Below are 6,217 nucleotides of genomic sequence, written 5' to 3'. Positions count from 1 at the left end.
TTCCGTATTACCCTCATGAACCCACCGATTCCATATTCTGCTAACAGTCATTGGATCTCGACCAACGCGAACAGCAATGTCACTATACGATAAACCGCAATCGCGATAGGCTACAATCCGACCTTTACCGGGAACGTAATGGTACGCATTTCTCCTCCTTACACGAGGCATCAGAACAACGTTTCACCAGGCAACGCCGTTCAACTGCTGTTTGTGTATGAGAAATCGGTTGGAAACTTTCCTCATGTGAGCACGTTGTAGGTGTCGCCACCGGCGCCAGTCTTGTGAGAATGCTCTGAAAAGCTAATCATTTTCATATCACAGCATGTTTTTCCTGTCGGTTAAATTTCGCGTCTGTAGCACGTCACCTTCGTGGTGTAGCAATTTTAATGGCCACTAGTGTATTAGTAGACGTTAACGAGTAGTGTGTTCACCCTTCGCCTTTGTGGCGGAGTGAACTCTGCTAGCGACACTTTTAATGTGCCTGAATGTCTGTGGAGGGATGGCATCCTGTTCTTCGCCCACAACCGAAATCAGAGAAAGTAATGATGTTGAACTCTGGAGTCTTTTTCGATGTCGATGTTGTTTCAATGGGTTCATGTGGGGATTCTGGGCAGGCTCCTATTGTACGCATTATAAAATGCTCTGAAATAAGTTTTTATACTTATACATTTATCGTTTTTTTAAGTGCAATACGGGGACCGTAACATAACCACGAAAAACACCGCCATATCTTAAGGTTTTATGTTTGTTCGAAAAGAAACATTTACTGCACTCATAGGTAGTGAGATATAAGCCTTGTTATTCCGAAGGTAGGCAGAATAAAATATGTAGGGCCCATGAGAGACTCGAATATGGAGCATAAAATAATCACGAACCACACTCTTTCCTAAATTCGTCACAACGGAGAGAAATGAGGACACGCATATCAAGATATTTCATGTAGTACACGAATGAATTACTTCGTAAATGACACTGAATATTTTGAACGTGTGGCAGCCTTCCAGTTGTAGCGTCTAGCTGTGCAACGTTGCAGTCTCTGAAGCCCTGTATATGTAAATAGGAAATGCAGAAAATTGTTAGTTAAAAGAACAATTATTTAACAAAACCCTTCCAATAGTGTTTTTGTAGAATCAGTAACTCATACTGTAAGCCCACATTTAGTGGAGAAACTTCTCAGCTGTCACTGTTTCTTATGGGTTATTACACAAATCAAAGATTGAGCTTAGTGCACAAACTTGTCAAGTGATATCACATAACATATATATATATATATTATCACATAACATATATATATATATATATATATATATATATATATATATATATATATACTAGTGCTTTCATAATAACTAGTGTACTCTGATTTTGTATTGTCTCACAGTTTGTTTACACTGTCTAGTAATAGTTGTGATGATGAACTTCAAACAAAAAGGAAACGTCATGTATATTAATATAGACAATTAGAAACGAGATGTTATACGAAATTCAACGGTAAAATGGCGTAAATGAAAATTGTTCCTGATGAAATTATGTGCCACTGTCCACGTAAATGAACTGTATGAATTGATGTCGAAGTAAAACATACGACTCGGAGCTATTTTTATGGATTAGATACTAAAAACAGTCAAGGTTCTTATCTGCAAACATTAATAGACGTAAAAGAAATATATAGCAGACTTGTAACAAAGGACAAGGTCACTTTGTTGCAACTGAAACTTCACACGAAAATAAAAGAACCTCTAAGAATTATTTATAACTTTGTGTTTTGTTTTCTAAAAAACATACAACAACTAAATCAGTCCTTTAGCTCTCTAAACATGTTTTTCTCAGAAAAACAATCCTTATTGCATGACCATCTCATTGAAGTAATTGTGTACTTTTAGAAAATTAAGAAATAATTATTATAATTTAGCTACATTTAATATCTTCCTCTAAGGGATGTTAACCACTACTAAAAATTTCTTGAAGCCAAATAATGTGTTATTATCAACAACAGAATGTTTTCTTTGGCTTCCCGAATGTTTCACACAGCGCACTTAGCGGGTTTCTGAATAACGTTTATTTCAATTACAAATCTCTGAGAAAATTAATCTTTACACTTCCGGAGAGTTAACAGCTTGAATTTCTAATAATAAGAAGTGAAATACGCAGTGTGTAATGTACTAATCAACCTCCAAATAAACGATTTTTGCTTCTATTTCCCTGCATACAGAATCACACGACCACACCTACGCTAGATGATTCTATATACACTCCTGGAAATGGAAAAAAGAACACATTGACACCGGTGTGTCAGACCCACCATACTTGCTCCGGACACCGCGAGAGGGCTGTGCAAGCAATGATCACACGCTCGGCACAGCGGACACACCAGGAACCGCGGTGTCGGCCGTCGAATGGCGCTAGCTGCGCAGCATTTGTGCACCGCTGCCGTCAGTGTCAGCCAGTTTGCCGTGGCATACGGAGCTCCATCGCAGTCTTAACACTGGTAGCATGCCGCGACAGCGTGGACGTGAACCGTATGTGCAGTTGACGGACTTTGAGCGAGGGCGTATAGTGGGCATGCGGGAGGCCGGGTGGACGTACCGCCGAATTGCTCAACACGTGGGGCGTGAGGTCTCCACAGTACATCGATGTTGTCGCCAGTGGTCGGCGGAAGGTGCACGTGCCCGTCGACCTGGGACCGGACCGCAGCGACGCACGGGTACACGCCAAGACCGTAGGATCCTACGCAGTGCCGTAGAGGACCGCACCACCACTTCCTGGCAAATTAGGGACACTGTTGCTCCTGGGGTATTGGCGAGGACCATTCGCAACCGTCTCCATGAAGCTGGGCTACGGTCCCGCACACCGTTAGGCCGTCTTCCACTCACGCCCCAACATCGTGCAGCCCGCCTCCAGTGGTGTCGCGACAGGCGTGAATGGAGGGACGAATGGAGACGTGTCGTCTTCAGCGATGAGAGCCGCTTCTGCCTTGGTGCCAATGATGGTCGTATGCGTGTTTGGCGCCGTGCAGGTGAGCGCCACAATCAGGACTGCATACGACCGAGGCACACAGGGCCAACACCCGGCATCATGGTGCGGGGAGCGATCTCCTACACTGGCGGTACACATCTGGTGATCGTCGAGGGGACACTGAATAGTGCACGGTACATCCAAACCGCCATCGAACCCATCGTTCTACCATTCCTAGACCGGCAAGGGAACTTGCTGTTGCAACAGGACAATGCATGTCCGCATGTATCCCGTGCCACCCAACGTGCTCTAGAAGGTGTAAGTCAACTACCCTGGCCAGCAAGATCTCCGGATCTGTCCCCCATTGAGCATGTTTGGGACTGGATGAAGCGTCGTCTCACGCGGTCTGCACGTCCAGCACGAACGCTGGTCCAACTGAGGCGCCAGGTGGAAATGGCATGGCAAGCCGTTCCACAGGACTACATCCAGCGTCTCTACGATCGTCTCCATGGGAGAATAGCAGCCTGCATTGCTGCGAAAGGTGGATATACACTGTACTAATATGAAACTTCCTGGCAGATTAAAACTGTGTGTCCGACCGAGACTCGAACTCGGGACCTTTGCCTTTCGCGGGCAAGTGCTCTACCAACTGAGCTACCGAAGCACGACTCACGTCCGGTACTCACAGCTTTACTTCTGCCAGTATCCGTCTCCTACCTTCCAAACTTTACAGAAGCTCTTCTGCGAAACTTGCAGAACTAGCACTCCTGAAAGAAAGGATATTGCGGAGACATGGCTTAGCCACAGCCTGGGGGATGTTTCCAGAATGAGATTTTCACTCTGCAGCGGAGTGTGCGCTGATATGAAACTTCCTGGCAGATTAAAACTGTGTGCCCGACCGAGACTCGAACTCGGGACCTTTGCCTTTCGCGGGCAAGTGCTCTACCAACTGAGCTACCGAAGCACGACTCACGTCCGGTACTCACAGCTTTACTTCTGCCAGTATCCGTCTCCTACCTTCCAAACTTTACAGAAGCTCTTCTGCGAAACTTGCAGAACTAGCACTCCTGAAAGAAAGGATATTGCGGAGACATGGCTTAGCCACAGCCTGGGGGATGTTTCCAGAATGAGATTTTCACTCTGCAGCGGAGTGTGCGCTGATATGAAACTTCCTGGCAGATTAAAACTGTATGCCCGACCGAGACTCGAACTCGGCACCTTTGCCTTTCGCGGGCAAGTGCTCTACCAACTGAGCTACCGAAGCACGACTCACGTCCGGTACTCACAGCTTTACTTCTGCCAGTATCCGTCTCCTACCTTCCAAACTTTACAGAAGCTCTTCTGCGAAACTTGCAGAACTAGCACTCCTGAAAGAAAGGATATTGCGGAGACATGGCTTAGCCACAGCCTGGGGGATGTTTCCAGAATGAGATTTTCACTCTGCAGCGGAGTGTGCGCTGATATGAAACTTCCTGGCAGATTAAAACTGTGTGCCCGACCGAGACTCGAACTCGGGACCTTTGCCTTTCGCGGGCAAGTGCTCTACCAACTGAGCTACCGAAGCACGACTCACGTCCGGTACTCACAGCTTTACTTCTGCCAGTATCCGTCTCCTACCTTCCAAACTTTACAGAAGCTCTTCTGCGAAACTTGCAGAACTAGCACTCCTGAAAGAAAGGATATTGCGGAGACATGGCTTAGCCACAGCCTGGGGGATGTTTCCAGAATGAGATTTTCACTCTGCAGCGGAGTGTGCGCTGATATGAAACTTCCTGGCAGATTAAAACTGTGTGCCCGACCGAGACTCGAACTCGGCACCTTTGCCTTTCGCGGGCAAGTGCTCTACCAACTGAGCTACCGAAGCACGACTCACGTCCGGTACTCACAGCTTTACTTCTGCCAGTATCCGTCTCCTACCTTCCAAACTTTACAGAAGCTCTTCTGCGAAACTTGCAGAACTAGCACTCCTGAAAGAAAGGATATTGCGGAGACATGGCTTAGCCACAGCCTGGGGGATGTTTCCAGAATGAGATTTTCACTCTGCAGCGGAGTGTGCGCTGATATGAAACTTCCTGGCAGATTAAAACTGTGTGCCCGACCGAGACTCGAACTCGGGACTTTTGCCTTTCGCGGGCAAGTGCTCTACCAACTGAGCTACCGAAGCATGACTCACGTCCGGTACTCACAGCTTTACTTCTGCCAGTATCCGTCTCCTACCTTCCAAACTTTACAGAAGCTCTTCTGTGAAACTTGCAGCTGTGAGTACCGGACGTGAGTCGTGCTTCGGTAGCTCAGTTGGTAGAGCACTTGCCCGCGAAAGGCAAAGGTGCCGACTTCGAGTCTCGGTCGGGCACACAGTTTTAATCTGCCAGGAAGTTTCATATCAGCGCACACTCCGCTGCAGAGTGAAAATCTCATTCTGTATACACTGTACTAGTTCCGACATTGTGCATGCTCTGTTGCTTGTGTCTATGTGCCTGTGGTCCTGTCAGTGTGATCATGTGATGTATCTGACCCCAGGAATGTGTCAATAAAGTTTCCCCTTCCTGGGACAATGAATTCACGGTGTTCTTATTTCAATTTCAAGGAGTGTATTACCAGGGGGGCGCAGAAGGCCTCTGATCAATTACGCAACAACAACAAAAATAAACAAATAAAAAAACTTAAATAAAAACAATAAAAATAAAATTCAGAAAAAGGAAAATTTTGTTTTGTTTGTAAGGATAGCCCTAACCTTGATTTTCCATATTTCCCCTGGTATATAGGGTAGCTCTCTGCAGTAGCTTTAGTCAGGAGCCAACGCCTGAAGTGGACCAGATTTTTTTGTTATAGGATGAAAAGCGGCGGTGGCACTTAAGGTTTTTTTTTCGTTCCATTTTACATATTACTAAGGGAGTTTCTAAAAATAAAAAAAAGAGTAACGGTTTAAAAAAAGACAAAAGAAGACCAAAAAAGCGTGTTCGGTGAGAGGGTTAGCTGCCCTCTGTAATAAAAAAAAACTGAGTTCACCGATCAACAACGAACTGAAACTGATGTCTTACGGCGTCCGCCGCGAGCCAATGCAACGAACTAAAGCGAACAACATGAGGTTTAAAAAAAAAGTGACTTAGTCAGCACCCTAATAAGCAGCCACCTGGTAAGAAGGTTCGGTTCACACCTGGCTTAGGGCAATATTTTTGCATTACTCCGTCGATCTGTTTAATCGGTAGAAATCACGAAAGTAGTAGAACTAGTAGTTCATGGTTCTTATTATGAATTT

At 45.6% G+C, this 6,217-nt stretch overlaps 1 non-coding gene across 1 annotated transcript; it reads right to left on the bottom strand.

The window, feature by feature from the left end:
* Positions 1–3,547: 3,547 nt before the first annotated feature.
* On the bottom strand, positions 3,548–3,622 carry Trnas-cga (transfer RNA serine (anticodon CGA)). Its single transcript has one exon. It is a non-coding gene; the product is annotated as a tRNA-Ser (tRNA).
* Between the last annotated feature and the right edge of the window lie 2,595 nt (positions 3,623–6,217).

This window comes from Schistocerca gregaria, chromosome 2, assembly GCF_023897955.1.
Source record: "Schistocerca gregaria isolate iqSchGreg1 chromosome 2, iqSchGreg1.2, whole genome shotgun sequence".
NCBI lineage: Eukaryota > Metazoa > Arthropoda > Insecta > Orthoptera > Acrididae > Schistocerca > Schistocerca gregaria.
Note: the sequence above shows the minus strand (reverse complement) of the source record. Positions and strands in the feature narration are given on the sequence as shown.